Source organism: Schistocerca cancellata, chromosome 4 (assembly GCF_023864275.1).
Source record: "Schistocerca cancellata isolate TAMUIC-IGC-003103 chromosome 4, iqSchCanc2.1, whole genome shotgun sequence".
Lineage (NCBI taxonomy): Eukaryota > Metazoa > Arthropoda > Insecta > Orthoptera > Acrididae > Schistocerca > Schistocerca cancellata.
The window spans coordinates 403039577-403058999 of NC_064629.1; the positions used below are offsets into that span (position 1 = coordinate 403039577).

A 19423-nucleotide genomic window follows, 5' to 3' on the forward strand; every position below is an offset into this window, starting at 1 on the left:
ATACCAGACTTCCCAACCGGTGAACTGTGTCTCGCTGGCTCTGTTCCAGTTTAAGTGGAATGCAGAACCTCAAACTTATTACTTACGGGCATGGATGTAGTACCTTGACTTTTTTTTCCCTGGTTCGTGCCTCCCCTGTACAGAGGCCACAGAGCTGCCACTGACACGCCACCCAGTAGACAACTGGTGAGAGGTAACGTACTGCCTGTAGAAGAGACAGTATCCAGGGGGCAGGATAGTACATGTAACCTCCACGGGTGCACTGGTGGCAATTCAGGTGCTGAATATCTTCGGATACATTATGCTATGCCTGCTCGACCTGTTCATGTAATTCTGTAACAGTTGTTGGTTGATGAGTCGCACAAGTCACTTATAGCCCCTTCATATGCCAAAAGTGCTTGATTGCAAACAAGTCGTGCTGGTCAAGGGAGTTGGCACATGTGTTGCAGAGCACATTGAGTTTCATGGGCAGTGTGTGAGTGAGAGTTATTCTGTTGGAATAACAGATCAGTCATGCCCTTCCTTCACTTGTCTGTAGTGACTAGTGGGGTTTATATGACGTAGGGGGTTTTAGTGGGTTGCTCTGTTGTCATCTTAGTAAAGTGTCATGAATTTGAAAACGAGTACATGTGTTCAATGTATCCTCATAGTAAAATACCTCAGCAGCTTCAGCAGTCTGTAATTATTTGGTATTTCTTCATAGTAGATCCCCATCATCAGTAGTTTTCTTCGTGGATAAAGAACTTACCAGCATGTCTGGATACTGAAAAATTGTGTTTGTTTCATCTGTGTTACACTCACTTTTCTTCTTCATTTTCTCTGTCTGATCATGATCGGCATCATATTCCATGTGACTGTGGCATGTCACTGGGGACATGGGAGATAAAATTTCTAGATTTTTATGAGTTTTTAACACTGACGTAGACACATTGTGCCCATATATGTGTTTATATCCTGGAAACCCCAGAAATCAGAATACATAATTTCATATTTTATCTTGGAGAATAACTTGGACTAATATTTAGCAGTGCATAAGATGCTGTGGCTACTCATCTGCCACGACCTACTTCACTTCATATGTAGCACTAAACCTGGACATCATTGTAGTCATGCCTAGTTGAACAGGATGAGTCAAAGAAGAGGTACCTGCTTTGCGGGTGATAGTATTGGTGATCCTGAACAAAAAAATCCTTGTATTACCATATGCCTTATTCCAAATTGTTTCCCAGGTAGAACACATTTAATGTCCATTGTTATTTATTGGCTGAATTACTCAGCACAGTGTCCTTGTATACAAAGTACCACAGTAGTGTAAGTGAATTAGAGATGATCAATTTGATAAGGACTTGTGACCTACAAGTCAGGAAACTACCTCAATTTGGCCTACAAAAACTACCTAAGCTTCAGCTCATGCATGTCGCGCAAGAATATTCTCTCGCTCTCTTTGCACAAACTGTTAGCCCCAGAGAAAGAAATGAATAGGAATTTTCTGTAGGAAATTTAATTTAGCTTAATTTTGTCCTGTAATACCATTTCAGTACAGGCCGCAGTTTTCGAGTTATTCAAGAAAAACCTACAGAACTGACATTAAAGCATTCAGTCTTGGAAAGCATTCGCAACAGAGTATAGGTCCATACGAAATTTTTTGTGCAGAAACACCAATACTATCACCACTCAAAGCATGTACCATTCTTCTTGACTCACCCAGTATTAAATGTCCATAACTGGTGTGTATAAAACCCCAAAGAACATACTGACACTGGCTGTTGCTGCCTTCTTATCACCAGCCTTTGGTGTGGTACTGACTGGTCTCCATATTGCTTTTCCTACTTGGCCAACTGAATCACTGAGCTGAAATTTCAGAGGAGTGACCGTCAGCTGAAAGATTTTCTATTGCGAGATATAATTCATGAAAAGGTATGAGGAGCATTCAATAAATGATAAAACACATTTTTTTCTGAAAGCAGGTTGGTTTCATTCAGGATCCCAATACACAATATTATTCCTCACCTCACTCATTTGGTAACAAAATCCTATTTTTCAACATAATCTCCATTCAATGAAATGGCCTTATGCAACTTTACTGGGAGGGCCTATATGCCTGCATGGTATTACTCTACTTATTGACATTGGAGTCATCGTCATGCTACATCAATAACATTCCCATCATCCACATATTGTTTGCTGCAGAATGCTTCTTTCATTGAGCCAAACAAACAGAAGATTGAAGCTATGAGATACAGGCTGTAGGTTGGAGAAGTGTCCAATGAAGTTTTGTGAGTTCCTCTCACATGCACAGACTCGTGTGGGGCCTTGCATTCTCGTGGAGAAGGAGAAGTTAGTTTGCATTTTTGTAGCAAGTAACACACTGAGGCCGTTTCTTCAATTTCCTGTCACAAATTGAAAATATGGCTGGGTATACAAAGATTTCAAGATGACGATGAACTCAAGACTGGCGTTACCAGGTGGTTCAATTTCCAGGTGGCAGACTTCTATGCAGAGGGGTTATAGAATCTGGTGCAGCATTACAAAAATTGTATAGATGTTAATGGCAATTATGTGGAAAAGCAAAATAGACATGTAGTAAAATATTATTGTCAGTAAAAACCTTCTCTCATGAGCTTATTTTTTTATGACCAAATTGACCTTAGTTTTGGAATATGCCTTGTACTTCTGCTGTGATTTCCCTCTCAGAGTTAAGCACACAACCACACCATGAGTCAGTAACTCAATGTAGAAAACTTAACACTTCTGACAAGTGAAAGTGCAAGGCTTGTGATACGCTGCAAGTCGGCAGCCCATGCTGTGCAAGACTGTCCATGTTGTTTATAGCACTGATTGAACCATCTCCTAGTTGCAACAAGCTGCACCTGATGACAATAGTATTCAGTTAACAGGTTACATAGTTCACTGAAAGATAAATTGCTAGAGTTCAGGAGTGGTCACAATTTTTGTACAGCTTAATACAAACGACTGCTAGAAGTCAAGAGTAAAGCTTCGTTGCTTATCATAAATGTTATAAACAAGACAATGAAGTTCAAAATGTGGGAGGGATATCTCCCAACTCTCTGAAGTCTTGACAAAGCAGGCTAACAGTGATGAAGGCATACCCATGACCACTGACTGATGTTGCTGCTGTTCAGAAGGAAGTCACAAGATAGCAGCATGCCGTTCTTGTTACAGTTTTTGTTGTTCCTGGGTCGTGTGTTGTTGTTGTTGCTGCTGCTGCTACTGCTGCTGCTGCTGCTGCTGCTGCTGCAGCTGTAGAAACAGCTGTAGTTACTAAAGTTCAAGAAACTTCAGATCTGTAGTAGTGGCACTGCACAATAGGGTAACTTCTCAGCCACTTTTTTTCCCCACCTCTGTTACAAAAGCATAAACTCTCAACAAAGTGAAAGTCGTAAGCTGCACAATAAATATATCCAAATCATGAAAATCTGACAGTTCAGAACAAAAACAGTGTATTAAAGTGCATAGCAATATGAAGTGATATTGAGCACTTTGTTCAGCGTGGAACAAGTGATTACTGGTCACTCAGCCAGCTTATATCTGTACAAGAGCTGCGACCCACGTGGTAAGCATGTTCCGCCTTTTCAGTTGGAGCTGACTGGTGACCTCTCTGAGTCACTATTGACATCCACTGTATGTGGAGTTATTAAACTCTGCTAGAGTGGTCTCCCATTCCCCAGTGTTCTTCAAATACCATTTGGTCATCTTCTTCATTAAAGCATTCTTTTAATCAATGCTGCATTTTCCCAGCACCTTAATTCCCTCAGATTATGTAGTCTGCCCATTTATTTGATGTATATCACATTTTTCTTTCAGTTTCCCTTTTTGGTTGCTCTGACCTTTTGATATATACTTTTCACATGAACCTTTTCATTTCAGATCTTTCTTGCTGGTCCTTAAACACCTGTGTACTCATCAGCATTGTAAACACCTTGTTCTACACATAGCTTTTGGCACTGTAAATGCTGCAGGGACTTACTTCTAATGGTTCTCTGCAGTATTTCACTTAGATGACCTTGCCTCCTCCGTGTGCTTCTAATGCAAGCTCTCCGAGTACCGAATGTAGTTGTTTAAGAGATTAAAAAAAAAGCACTTACATGTTTCCTGAATTTATTCTTCTTCCTCAGACACAGGAATGAATTTCCTGTTTGCTGATGATCCTGATAAGATACCCTGTCCAGCTCATATATTGGATCCTAGTCACAATGTACATCCATTAAGTCCTTTGAGAGACAGGGAGAGGGAGATGGGTCTGAAACAAATATAAATGGCAATGGCTTTGTTTGCTATTGTGAAGAATTGGTTACATTAGTGAACCAAGATTACTACATACACAGCAAATTGTTGGAGTGAAAACTTGTGCCTGACAAGGAGTGCCAGAATATTTGAATCTAAGTTGAGTGCTGGAACGCGAGCAAGAGTTAACTACACAGACATGGAACTGAGATATTTTGAGTTTTTCACTTTTCTTTATTGGTCTGCTCAACTTCATGCAATAGTCACCTTTTTGGTTCATAAACAATTATTTACAATCCAAAATATAGCAAAGTTAATATTGTCTTCTAATGTCCATTATATATCTGGAAAATATTGGCTCCAAATCACCGAATTTGAAAAATAAAATTTACAAAATGATTTGCTTTTACAGTAGTCAAGTTTTCATCAATTTTTTGTACAACTTACATTGTAGAAGGAACTATTAAGTAGAATACAACTTACCTCTTCATGTAGGTGTAGCTCCATTTCTGTTGCCTGTATTAACACTAATTTATGCCATTTCACTCAACAACATGACAAATAAACAGTCGTGTCAGTACACAGAGGCAAAAGTTTGAACTAGATATGCTGTCAAATATCACTAACACTTTAAGGTTTATTATACAATATACTCAGCCCACACTGCCAGAAAAAAAATTAGTACATCCTTTTAGAGGTTTCCAATTTATTCAAGATTTATTGTTGCAACAGTGCATACGAATTGCATGAAATTATTTTATTTACAGATCAAGAACACAAGCTGTTCTGAGGTACCTGGTATCAACCCAAAGTGAAACACCCATATTTGTACATGATGTAGCCTTCTCGTTCAGCAGTGCAGACACTGACTCTTGCATTCAATTGATCGTGCATATGGTGAATAGTATCCTGGGATTATTAGCTTGGTCTGTTCATGTAGTTGTGTAAAAGTTAATGGTTGATGAGTTGCCCGAATCACTTCTCACCCCACACGTGTTTGATTGGAGACAAGTCTGGAGATTGCAATGGCCGGGGAAGTTGATTCCCATGTTGCAGAGCATGTCGAGTTTCACAGGCAATGTGTGGGTGAGCATTATGCTGTTGGAACAACACATCACCTTCCTGTTGCAAGAATACCAAAACAAAGGGTCCAATGACATTCTGCACCTACCGAACACCAGTTATTGTCCCCTTCAGAAACACCAAAGATGAATGAGTGTTACAGCTCATTACACCACAGATCATAAGGCCTGGGGTGGGGCCATTGCATCTTGGACAAATGCACTTAATGAGACATCACTAACAGGTCTACTTTGTTAGTGCAAACGACCATCACTTGCAAGCAGTGAGAACTTGCTTTTATTACTCAAGACTACGACTTGCCACTACATCTTCCAAGTGATCCTCAGATGGCTCAGTTGAGCTGTTCCGATCAATGGTGTGGTGTGAGTGGAAGATGGGCTAGAGGTGTGCATACTTGTAGTCCCACTGCTAATAACTGTTTCACAACAGTTCGTATTGACACATCTGGGATCACAAGCCCCTATGTCTGTGCTGTGGTAGCCGAACCATCTGCGACTGCTGTCCTTAAACTACGACAATCTCCCCCTGAGGGGTCCATGGGTTAGAATAGGCCCAAAGTATCCCTGCCCGTTGTAAGAGGCGACTAAAAGGAGTCTCGTACTTTTCAGCCCTATAAGTTCAGGTCCCATTTTTATGGTTTGACCTGCCACTTTCCAAATTCTACAGAAGTGTGGGCCATATGGGGAATAACACCTTACGTGGTGCATTAGTTATCCATAGTGCCCTTAGCTTCGATCTCCTGAACTTCTTGTCATGGCTTTGCATTTCCACCTGTAATTCAACTACACTCCTGGAAATGGAAAAAAGAACACATTGACACCGGTGTGTCAGACCCACCATACTTGCTCCGGACACTGCGAGAGGGCTGTACAAGCAATGATCACACGCACGGCACAGCGGACACACCAGGAACCGCGGTGTTGGCCGTCGAATGGCGCTAGCTGCGCAGCATTTGTGCACCACTGCCGTCAGTGTCAGCCAGTTTGCCGTGGCATACGGAGCTCCATCGCAGTCTTTAACACTGGTAGCATGCCGCGACAGCGTGTACGTGAACCGTATGTGCAGTTGACGGACTTTGAGCGAAGGCGTATAGTGGGCATGCGGGAGGCCGGGTGGACGTACCGCCGAATTGCTCAACACGTGGGGCGTGAGGTCTCCACAGTACATCGATGTTGTCGCCACTGGTCGGCGGAAGGTGCACGTGCCCATCGACCTAGGACCGGACCGCAGCGATGCACGGATGCACGCCAAGACCGTAGGATCCTACGCAGTGCCGTAGGGGACCGCACCGCCACTTCCCAGCAAATTAGGGACACTGTTGCTCCTGGGGTATCGGCGAGGACCATTCGCAACCGTCTCCATGAAGCTGGGCTACGGTCCCGCACACCATTAGGCCGTCTTCCGCTCACGCCCCAACATCGTGCAGCCCGCCTCCAGTGGTGTCGCGACAGGCGTGAATGGAGGGACGAATGGAGACGTGTCATCTTCAGCGATGAGAGTCACTTCTGCCTTGGTGCCAATGATGGTCGTATGCGTGTTTGGCGCCGTGCAGGTGAGCGCCACAATCAGGATTGCATACGACCGAGGCGCACAGGGCCAACACCCGGCATCATGGTGTGGGGAGCGATCTCCTACACTGGCCGTACACCACTGGTGATCGTCGAGGGGACACTGAATAGTGCACGGTACATCCAAACCGTCATCGAACCCATCGTTCTACCATTCCTAGACCGGCAAGGGAACTTGCTGTTCCAACAGGACAATGCACGTCCGCATGTATCCCGTGCCACCCAACGTGCTCTAGAAGGTGTAAGTCAACTACCCTGGCCAGCAAGATCTCCGGATCTGTCCCCCATTGAGCATGTTTGGGACTGGATGAAGCGTCGTCTCACGCGGTCTGCACATCCAGCACGAACGCTGGTCCAACTGAGGCGCCAGGTGGAAATGGCATGGCAAGCCGTTCCACAGGACTACATCCAGCATCTCTACGATCGTCTCCATGGGAGAATAGCAGCCTGCATTGCTGCGAAAGGTGGATATACACTGTACTAGTGCCAACATTGTGCATGCTCTGTTGCCTGTGTCTATGTGCCTGTGGTTCTGTCAGTGTGATCATGTGATGTATCTGACCCCAGGAATGTGTCAATAAAGTTTCCCCTTCCTGGGACATTGAATTCATGGTGTTCTTATTTCAATTTCCAGGAGTGTATTTTGGTGAGGACATTTTCCAGGGTATGTCATCTTTCGCCCCCCATGACAATATTGGATTTCTTTGCGCCCAATATCCAGCATGGTAGCCAGTCCATTGTGGTGGGGCTATCATTTACCCATTTGGTGGTAGCCCCTTGACAACACAGGGATTGCACTGCTGATTCCTGAGCTGTAAACTCCCCACATATGCCAAGGAGTAGATGCCTGTCTTCTGGGGGAATCAGGACACCCGGCAATGGCCACCGTGCCTGGTGGCCATTGCTGTGGCTGGGTGGCACCCGTGGGGTGAGCCCTTGATCAGAGTGGGCGGCATTAGGGCAGATGACCTGCTTCGAAGCGGACTGAGTCATCTCTTGCTGGTGACCATACGGCACCAGCAGTCTCTAAGAAGGGCGAGATCAAGTACAATGCTGACAGATATGACCCTAAAATTTTCCCCTTCCTCGTTACACCGTGGGAGGAATGTAGGACTACAGGAAGAAGAGAGCCATATTCGCCTCAGTATTTAGTCTGTGGCAGAATGGACGGGGACTCCTTTCTACCTATGAAGCCTCAATTTTTTGTTGAACATCTTGAGGATAAATTTGGGGAAGTGACAGTGCTGTCAAAGATGAGAAGTGGTGCAGTCTTGATTCAGACAGCATCCCCAGCCCAATCACAGGCATTACTTGCTTGTGACCGGGTAATATTCCTATTTCCGTCACTCCCCATAAAAGCCTCAACATGGTTCAGGGGCTTATTTTCCACCGTGACCTCCTCTTGCAGTCTGATGACGAGCTCCGTGCCAATCTAGAACGGTGGGGTGTTCATTTCATCTGGCGCATTTACAGGGAACCCAAAGGCAACAGTGTTGCTACCGGTATCTTCATCTTGGCCTTTGAGGGTGATTCATTGCCTGAAAAGGTCAAGGTGATGGTTTACCACTGTGATGTTAAACCATACGTCCCTCCTCCTATGCAGTGCTTTTAGTACTGGAGATTTGGGCACATGTCTTCCCACTGCACTTCCAGCGCCACATGTGGAGACTGCGGACATCCACTGCATCCAGATACTCCCTGTGTGCCTCCTCCCACTTGTATCAACTGTGGAGAGCAGCACTCCCCCTGCTCGCCAGACTGCGCAGTACTCCAAAAGGAGCAGAAAATCGTGGAGTAAAAGACCCTGGACTGGTTGACTTACCAAGAGGCTAAACACAAACTTGAACGATTACATCCCATTTGGCTGACGCACACACATGCTGCAGGTACATTACCATCACCATCACAAGTACCAGTTGTACGACACTCTGTGTCACGAACAGTGGGCCCTCTGGGCCTCCACAATACATCTGCTCCCTTGGTGGTAGGGGGAAAATCTCCTTCCATTGCTCCCAAAGTACCTACCTTGGGAAGAAGGCCTCCCCAAACGCAGGGGATATCGGTCCCTTCCCCCCACCCCCCCCCTCCAGATCCTCTCATGTGAAAGGGGTCCCTTGGGACCCTCTCTCCCAAGGTCTCCACTAATGCCAGTGTGGACACTCGCCAATGGCTAAAGGAGCTAAAAGCTGCTGGGCGAAGAGCTTCACAGTCTTCCTCCATGTCTGAAGCTACTTCGGAGAAGACCTCCCAGCAAGAGAGAGGGCAAGCAAACAAAGAAGTCTGCTAAGAAACAGGACCCTCTGGTGTCCCCAACACCACCACTCCCTACCAGTTCTGCACCTGTGGGTGAGGTGGAGATCTCAGCGTCCCCCGAGGACCTGGATCTCACTGATGTCTCATCCACAGTAGGAATGGATACCAATACTCAATCGATGGCAGCAGGTGACCCTGAGGCATTACCTGCCTCCTTGCATGCTTCATGTCTTCCCAGCCATACGATAACGCCATCCTCCAGTGGGACTGCTGCGGTTTTTTCCACCACCTGGTTGAGCTATGGCAACTGTTAAGCTTTACACCTGCTTTCTGCATTGCCCTCCAGGAAACCTGGTTCCTGGCAATGTGGGCCCCTGCCCACCACGGCTATGGGGGATATTACAAGAACAATAGTAACTATAATAGTGTCAGATTGAGTTTGTGTTTATGTCTTGAACTCAGTATCCAGTGAACCTGTGCCCCTTCAAACCACTCTTGAAGCTGTCACTGTCAGGATAAGGACGATGCAGGAAATAACTGTCTGCAATGTGTCTCTTCCTCCAGATGGTGTAGTACCCCTGAACACATTGGCTGCATTGATCAGCTCCCTAAACCCTTCCTACCTTTGGGAGATATTAACACCCATAACACCTTGTGGGGTGGCACCATGCTTACTGGGCGAGGTACAGATGTCGAAACTTCCCTGTCTCAACTCGACCTCTGCCTCTTGAATACTGGGGCCCTCACATATTTCAGTGTGGTTCATGGCACTTACTTGGCCATTGATTTATCTCTCTGCAGCCCAGGACTTATCCCATCTGTCCACTGGAGAACCCACAATGACTTGTGTGGTAGTGACCACTTTCTCATCTTCCTGTCACTCCCCCAGTGCCATTCCCTCTGATGTCTAACAAGATGAGCTTTAAACAAGGCAGACTGGGAAGCTGTCAATGTTGAATCTCCCCCGCAAGGTACCATTGATCTGGTAGTTGAGCAGGTCACTAGAACGATCATTTCTGTGGCGGAAAACACTATCCCTTGTTCTTTAGGGTGCCCCCGCAAAAATCAGTACCTTGGTGGTCGTCAGAAATCACTGAGGCCATTCATTGGCGAGCTCTACAGCGACATAAGCGGCATCCTTACCTAGAGCACCTAATAGCTTTTAAATGGCTCTGTGCCCGCATTCACCAACTTATAAAATGGCGGAAACAGGAGTGTTTGGAGAGGTATGTCTCGACCATAGGGTGCCGTATGTCACCTGCCCAAGTCTAGATGAAGATCAAACATGTTTTTGGGTACCAGACCCCGACAGGTATCACTGGCATTAACATCAATGACGTGTTATCTACCAATGCAAATGCAATTGTTGAGCACTTTGCTGAGCAACCCCCCCATCCTTTCGCACTCTCAAATGGCAGATGGAAGGGAAAGTCCTCTCGTTCACTACATTCCATAGTGAACCTTATAACACCCCATTTACAGAGTGGGAGCTCCTCAGCCCCTTTTACAGTGCCACGACACAGCTCCTGGGCCATATCAGATCCACAGTCAGATGATTAAACATCTCTCGTCTGATTACAAGTGACATCTCCCCATGACCTCCAACCGGATCTGGTGCGATGGCGTCTTTCCATCACACTGGTGGGAGAGCACCATCATACGAGTGCTCAAACCTGGAAAAAAAACCACTTGATGTGGATAGCTATTGGCCCATCAGCCTCACTAACATTCTTTGTAAGCTGCTGGAACATACGGTGTGTCAGAGGTTGGGTTGGGTCCTGGAGTCACGTGGCCTACAGGCTCCTTGTCAGGGTGGCTTCCGCCAAGGTCGCTCTACCACTGATAATCTTCTGTCCCTCAAGTCTGCCATCCGAACAGCCTTTTCCAGATGCCAACACCTTGTTGCCATCTTTTTTGATTTACAACAAGCATATGACACCACCTGGCAACATTATATCCTTGCCACATTATACGAGTGGGGTCTCTGAGGCCCACTCCCGATTTTTATCCAGAATTTCCTGTCGCTTTGTATTTTCCATGTCTAAGTTGGTGCCTCTCACAGTTCCCCCCCATATCCAGGAGAATGGGATCCCACAGTGCTCTATATTGAGTGTATCTGTATTTTTAGTGGCCATTAATGGTCTAGCAGCAGCTGTAGGACTGTCCATCTCACCCTCTCTGTATGCAGACAACTTCTGCTTTTTGTACTGCTCCACCAGTACTGGTGTTGCTGAGTGGCACCTACAGGGAGCCATCCACAAGGTGCAGTCATGGGCTCTAGCCCATGGCTTCCAGTTTTCAGCCACAAAGTCGTGTGTTGTGAACTTCTGTTGGTGTTGTACCGTTCATCCAGAATCAGAACTTTACCTTAGTGACTATCCCCTCACTGTAGTGAAGAAATATCGATTTTTAGGACTTGATTTCAATGCCTGATTGACTTGTCTTCCAAACCTTCGTCAGCTTAAGCAGAAGTGCTGGTGGCACCTCAATGCCCTCAGCTGCCTGAGCTATACCAACTGGGGTGCAGATCGCTCTACGCTGCTGCAGCTCTATAGAGCCCTTGTTCAATCCCGCCTTGACTATGGGAGTCTGGTTTATGGTTCGGCTGTGCTCTCAGCATTGCGTTTACTCGACCCAGTGCACCACTGTGGCGTTCGACTAGTGACAGAAGCTTTTAGGATGAGTCCGACGCCCAGCGTCGTGGCGGAGGCTGGAGTCCCTTCATTGCAGGTCAAGTGTGCACAACTGCTCACACATGTTTGTAGTTCTCCTGTGCATCCGAATTACCGTCTCCTTTTTGCACACATGGCGGTTCATCTCCCGCGTTGGCGGCTCAGGTCAGGGCTTACAATTGTAGTTCGTGTCGGATCCCTTCTATCTGAACAGGAGTCCTTACCTTTACCACCTATACTTGAGGTCCATTCATGTACACCTCCATGGTGTACACCTAGGCTACGGCTTCACCTGGATCTTTCAAATGGCCCAAAGGACTCAGTTCACCCCGCGGCTCTTCACTGTCACTTCCTCTCGATTCTTGACATGTATCGAGGCCATGAAGTGGTATACACCTATGGCTCGATGGCTGTTGGTCACATTGGCTTCTTGTATGTCCGTGGTGGACATTTTGAACAGCATTCCTCACCCACTGGCTGCAGTGTTTTCACTGCAGAACTGGCGGCTATATCTTGTGCTCTTGAGCACATCCGTTCAAGCCCAAGGGAGTCATTTCCTCTGTGTACTGGCTCCTTGAGCAGCCTACAGTCTATTAACCAGTGTTACCCTTGTCATCCTTTGGTAGTAACCATCGAGGAGTCCATCTATGGCCTGGAATGGACTGGTCGTTCAGTGGTGTTTGTGTGGACCCCAGGACACGTCAGAATCCCAGCCAACGAACTTCCTGACAGGCTGGCCAAACAGGCTACATTGAAACTGCTTATGGAGATCAGCATTCCAATAACTGACCTGCATTCATTTTTATGCTGCCAGGTTTTTTGGCTTTTGGAGACAGAATGGCATAGCCTCAGTACGCACAACAAACTGCATGCCATTAAGGAGACTACAAATGTGTGGCAGTCCTCCATGTGGGCCTCTCTCAGGGATTCTGTGGTTCTCTGCCGGCCATGCTTGGGTGACCCACGGCTACATCCTGCATCATGAAGACCCGCCTCAGTGTCGATGCAGCACCCGGCTGACAGTGGCCCATATTCTGGTGCACTGTCCCACTTCGACTGCCCTGCGATGATATCTTCAGTTACCAGACTTGTTGCCGCTAATTTTATCTGACAGTGCCTCATTGGCTGATTTTATTCATGAGGGTGAGGTTTATCATTTGATCTAAGTTTTAGCGCATGTCCTTTATCCCTCTGTGCCCTCCATCCTAGTCCTTTTAGGGTGGAGGTTTTCATGTGTTGCGGAGTGGCTGGCATCTTCTTTTTATTCTCATGGTCAGCCAGCCATGACAATCTGCTTTGTCGTTTTAACATCTTCTACCTGTTTCTTGAATTTCTGTATTTTTATTCTCCCCTTTTGTCCATTTAAGTGTTTGTTGCCCTTCTGTCGTTCTTGTGGTTTGTCCTTTCTCTCCGTTTTGTGTTGTCAGTTTCGCTTGTTTTATTCTCACCCTTGTGGCATTGTTTTATTTGGAACAAGGGACCAATGACCTAGCAGTTTGGTTCCTTCCTCCATCTTTTAAACAAACAAACCAACCAACCAACCAATACAACAATCCTGGTGGGCATCTGTTCTGTGTGGACGTCCAGAAAATCATCTATGGTTGTGAGAATGTTCATGCAGGCTCTGATACCAGGATTGTTGCACAACTGGCACAGCACATCCAACTTGTGTGACAATTCTCCAACAGGACCATCCAGAAACTCAGAAGGCCACAATTTGACCCCTTTCAAACTCACTCAGTTGGCTGCAGGAAGCATAAATGCACCTTCATGTCATGGTTGCCTGCTTGATCACACATTTGCACCACACTGAGCCTTCCGGCTGTGAGCATTCCCTATTAAAGACTGGACACAGATGGAGCTCTGGTAGGTTGCCACTATGCTGTCTGTTGGCAGAAATAGATGAAACCATTATCAGTACATCTACTAGCCTCCAGGTGGCATATACTGTCATATGATCAAAATCAACATCTCTTTCCAGGTGTACAGATTTTTTTCCCAGTGTATGTGGATGAGCATTAGCCTGTTGGAACACCACATCTCCTTCCTATTGCAAGAATGGTAAATTAACAGATCTAATAAATAGAAAACAACTTACTTCTTCATTTAGGTGCTTCATTTCTCAGCTTAAAATAGCCTAGAGTTCTTTTTCTCTCTGAACATAAAACAATAATAAACAAACAATGTAATAGGCTCCAGGGAACAATGATATGTGAATGAGGTCAGCAACATTTAGCTGCTTAATGTAAAGACAGTTTCGTGGTTAATTGTAGTGCACAGGTGGAGTACATAGAACTGTGTCATTTTACACAGACTTTATCTACCATACTGTATGTATATTTCTCTACACAACTGGATTATTACACTTGGAGTGAAGATATGATGTATCTTTCTTTGCTCAAATGAAGCTGATTGCTTTTTGTATGCAGTGGTGCACTCAATGATCGCCTTTTCTGGATACATTCCCTTTTCCTTGTGTCATGAAATGGCAATAATGGATGTGATTTCTTGTGCATAATACAGATAAGTGTGTAAGAAAAGACAGGAAGGTGTGCAGGGCTGATAATGCTGATAAAGAAAAATAAATGTGAAAGAATATGTAAAAAGTTAGAATACCAAGCAACATTTCATTTAAAGGTTTTACTGTGGCAACACAGTTTAAAATACATATGATTAGCAGTTAAAAACAGAGACCACCAAAACTATATGTAATTAAAGTAATCAAGAAGAAATAGCAATATCTAAAGTTAATTATTTCAAACTAATTGAAAACTGCAGCCGGTCGTTGTGGCCGAGCGGTTCTAGGCGCATCAGTCTGGAACCACGCGATTGCTACGGTCGCAGGTTTGAGTTCTGCCTTGGGCATGGATGTGTGTGATGTCCTTAGGTTAGTTACGTTTAAGTAGTTCGAAGTTGTAGGGGACTGATGACCTCGGATGTTAAGTCCCATAGTGCTCAGAGCCATTTGAACCATTTGTAAATTGCAGATGAAAATGAAAAGTAATTATACAGTCTAATAGTAGTAACTGAAATTGTGTATCAATGATAGTGTTAGCTAAAAGGCTTCACAATGACATGAATATTCTCAAGAATAGAATAACTATCTATTTTATATTATTCAGTTCTGCCTCATCTGTAACTCTATTCTCTCTGGTTGCAGCCTCTATTATCATCATGCTGTCATTTTGATTCAACATATAATGTAGACTGAACTGAGAGATAATGTTTTTCATAATTGTCAGATGAGGTCTTCTCTGATCATTATGCCTGTTTGTGCTATTTCAGCAATGAACAGACTTGATTCTTGTTTCTTGGGGTTTTATAAGATCTGATAGTATTTGAACCACTCAGTGGTTTGTGTTGAAGTGTGGCATGCTCACATCCAGGCTTCTTTTTTATTTTCAGTCTGCATGAGCTAGCTGTCTGTGTATTCTCATTTTCAGCGATTTTTAACAGATTTGGGCTATTTCTTTGTTAGTTCAACAGTAATATACAGTTTTTCTTCCAAGCCTCAGATTTTTTCCTTTCATACGCCAAATCAGACATTTTTAAGAAATTAATTAGTCAACAGATGGAAGGAAGTGGAGGGTTCATTAGGGTCAGCTTACCCCTCCTTCCCCCAATCCAAACCACTTTTTTGGTGGAAGTGTTTATATTTTTACATAATTCAGTTCCCAAATATGACAGCTAACAATAAAGTAGCATGAAAACCAAGAGTCTCAAAATGTCAATGAATTGCAGAAATTGCGAGCTATATACACTCCTGGAAATTGAAATAAGAACACCGTGAATTCATTGTCCCAGGAAGGGGAAACTTTATTGACACATTCGTGGGGTCAGATACATCACATGATCACACTGACAGAACCACAGGCACATAGACACAGGCAACAGAACATGCACAATGTCGGCACTAGTACAGTGTATATCCACCTTTCGCAGCAATGCAGGCTGCTATTCTCCCATGGAGATGATCGTAGAGATGCTGGATGTAGTCCTGTGGAATGGCTTGCCATGCCATTTCCACCTGGCGCCTCAGTTGGACCAGCGTTTGTGCTGGACGTGCAGACCGCGTGAGACGACGCTTCATCCAGTCCCAAACATGCTCAATGGGGGACAGATCCGGAGATCTTGCTGGCCAGGGTAGTTGACTTACACCTTCTAGAGCACGTTGGGTGGCACGGGATACATGCGGACATGCATTGTCCTGTTGGAACAGCAAGTTCCCTTGCCGGTCTAGGAATGGTAGAACGATGGGTTCGATGATGGTTTGGATGTACCGTGCACTATTCAGTGTCCCCTCGACGATCACCAGTGGTGTACGGCCAGTGTAGGAGATCGCTCCCCACACCATGATGCCGGGTGTTGGCCTGTGTGCCTCGGTCGTATGCAGTCCTGATTGTGGCGCTCACCTGCACGGTGCCAAACACGCATACGACCATCATTGGCACCAAGGCAGAAGCGACTCTCATCGCTGAAGACGACACGTCTCCATTTGTCCCTCCATTCACGCCTGTCGCGACACCACTGGAGGCGGGCTGCACGATGTTGGGGCGTGAGCGGAAGACGGCCTAACGGTGTGCGGGACCGTAGCCCAGCTTCATGGAGACGGTTGCGAATGGTCCTCGCCGATACCCCAGGAGCAACAGTGTCCCTAATTTGCTGGGAAGTGGCGGTGCGGTCCCCTACGGCAGTGCGTAGGATCCTACGGTCTTGGCGTGCATCCGTGCGTCGCTGCAGTCCGGTCCCAGGTCGACGGGCACGTGCACCTTCCGCCGACCACTGGCGACAACATCGATGTACTGTGGAGACCTCACACCCCACGTGTTGAGCAATTCGGCGGTACGTCCACCCAGCCTCCCGCATGCCCACTATACGCCCTCGCTCAAAGTCCGTCAACTGCACATACGGTTCACGTCCACGCTGTCGCGGCATGCTACCAGTGTTAAAGACTGCGATGGAGCTCCGTATGCCACGGCAAACTGGCTGACACTGACGGCGGCGGTGCACAAATGCTGCACAGATAGCGCCATTCGACGGCCAACACCGCGGTTCCTGGTGTGTCCGCTGTGCCGTGTGTGTGATCATTGCTTGTACAGCCCTCTCGCAGTGTCCGGAGCAAGTATGGTGGGTCTGACACACCGGTGTCAATGTGTTCTTTTTCCATTTCCAGGAGTGTAGTTTTCAGTTTCTAATGTGAGGGCCTGGCCATGTGTCTGGCCTTGCAGCCTGACCAGTAACATGCCAGCCAGGAAAAGGCACACATTCACAGGCTGACCATAATAAGTGTTGTGAAGACCAAATCCAAAATGATTTGAGAGTCCACAGATAGAACTGACAGAAGAAGAAGAAGAAGAAGAAGAAGAAGAAGAAGAAGTGGAAAGGGAGGGACGGTTCAAAGGGGAGAACCGAAAATCTGATTTCATTAACACAGGTGAATGAATGACTCACTTACACACTTTCATAGCTGTAGTCTGCAAACCTGTTCACAGTCTTAGTGGTTATGATGGTGATTGCATACTTAGTTATTATATTATGTAAATTTTGACATTGTCGACATAAAATTTATTGCATGACACATACTTCTCAAATTTGCAGATATATGCTTTTTAGATGCTATATTTTTTCTTAATTGCTATTTCTTGGATGTTATAGCTAAGCAGTACACTAAACACTGGTATAAACAAATAATTACTTTATGTCAGAAGATTTTGTATATTTTATTGTTATTATGATTAAAATCGTAGGCATCTGTGGTGTGACAAGCTAAAACGGGGGTGAGAGGTGAAGTTGAAAAGTTATTTTGTTAACTGGAGGTGGGGGGTTGGGAAGGAAAGTAGTAAGCTTTGACCTCTCACCACAGACTCAAACGCTGAATGTGCACCAGTGCAACAATTTCATGAAGTTTCACTAAGACTGATGCCATTGTTGCATATAATAAGGTTGAGAATTTTTTGTGGATTGTAGCATTTACCTCAGAGCTGATCAACTCTACTATACCTGGAATTGAGACTTCAGCTGTTACCACTGGCCTGGCCTCTACGCAGCAACTGGACATATGTTGTTTATTTTTCAGTTCACAATGCTTTTCAGTTCTGATATCGCTGGTGTACAGAAAATATAGCACTGTTGCAAAGGACACTATTACTGGAATAAATTCACCTAGTATTAAATGACAGCACTCTGGAATTCACTTGTATATCAGCAAAAATTAATATGCCAAATTTAACATAATTTACACTAGCCTCCAGCTTGGTGTGTTGGGATGAATATATGGCAAAAGTGGATGGTTGTTGTTGTTAGAATTCTCATGATATTTGTTGAAAGCATGATGTGTTTCCCACCTGAGCCTCACCCCACTGTTTTCTGTATGACTGTCATTCCTAAAGTAGGCGTAATTTAGAGTAGAACATAGATTCAGTCATAGAGCTAATAAGTCAGCTGCCTCCCTTAACCATCTGTCTCTCCTTTTGGGAGATTCCTGTGTGCATAAAGGGTTCTGAGATTATCATTACTACACCTTCCTCAGGTGTTGAATAGTGGAGCCTTGTGCTGAGAGATAATTTGTCTCCTTAATACACAGGTATTAGCATTGTAACATCTGCAAAATATTGTGATTATAAAACATGTATTGACATAAACAGATGGTGTGCTAAGGAACATGCAACATGGGTATTTAGTCAGTTAACCATGCAAGACAGCACATAAACTTCTTGTCCCATCACTTTCTATAAAGTAAATGGCACAGGTTCATGTCACAAGCACATTCCATGACTGCAGAAGAACTAAATCCCTCTGATGATGCTAATAGAGTGACCACTTTAAAATAAAATCGCTGAAGCCGTAAATCAATACCGGTAATCTTTTTGCACGTTACCTGTGGAGACCGTGTTCAAAATAGGCTTGCTCATGTGGAATAATTATACATTTTTATGTCTTTTGTTATTTTGGACTATCATATGCTCCAGAATGAAATTTTTATTTGGGAGGAGCAAGGTTAAAATTTTCATGCGACAATTTTGATTTCAGTTTTTTATGGTTCCCTTGGATCACTGTGGGTTGAAATTCATATGCTTATCCTAAGAATGATATAGACGATTCCTTCTGCTGCTTTTGTTTGTTGAGCTGCTGGTCCATCTGTAATTACATTGGGATTCATTGGACAAATAACTGAAAGTTTCAGTTTTTCTCATCTTCTTTTACCAAATGAAGAGAGACATTTGTAGAAGTCTTACCCAATACAAGGTATCATTTGGCAAAAACTTTGCAATTTGTGTTTTGTTTAACTGATGATTCATTGATAGTCTGGAAGTTCTTGTGGAAATCATCACAAGTCATTTATCATTGTTCATGGGAAACACTTCTGTATGTGTTACTAGATTTGACTTAGGGAGGGATTCTGAGAGCATACTGCTTAGCTCAAAATGTTTGTCAACATGATGAAATCGTAGAAACTGGAGTACATGCTGTGGTGGTAGATACTGAGTGCATTCATATGTTGTTCGTAAGTAGAGTAAGAAGGCAACCATATAAAATTGATGCTAAGTGCATTCACAAAGTAATGACCTGTATAGTGTAAGTACCTTGGAAAGGTTTTATTTA

At 44.8% G+C, this 19423-nt stretch overlaps 1 protein-coding gene across 3 annotated transcripts in view; it reads left to right on the forward strand.

The window, feature by feature from the left end:
• The window catches only part of LOC126183238 (syntaxin-binding protein 5), a 976467-nt gene that overhangs the window by 660856 nt on the left and 296188 nt on the right, over positions 1 to 19423 (forward strand). The gene's annotated exons all lie outside the window — the stretch shown is intronic.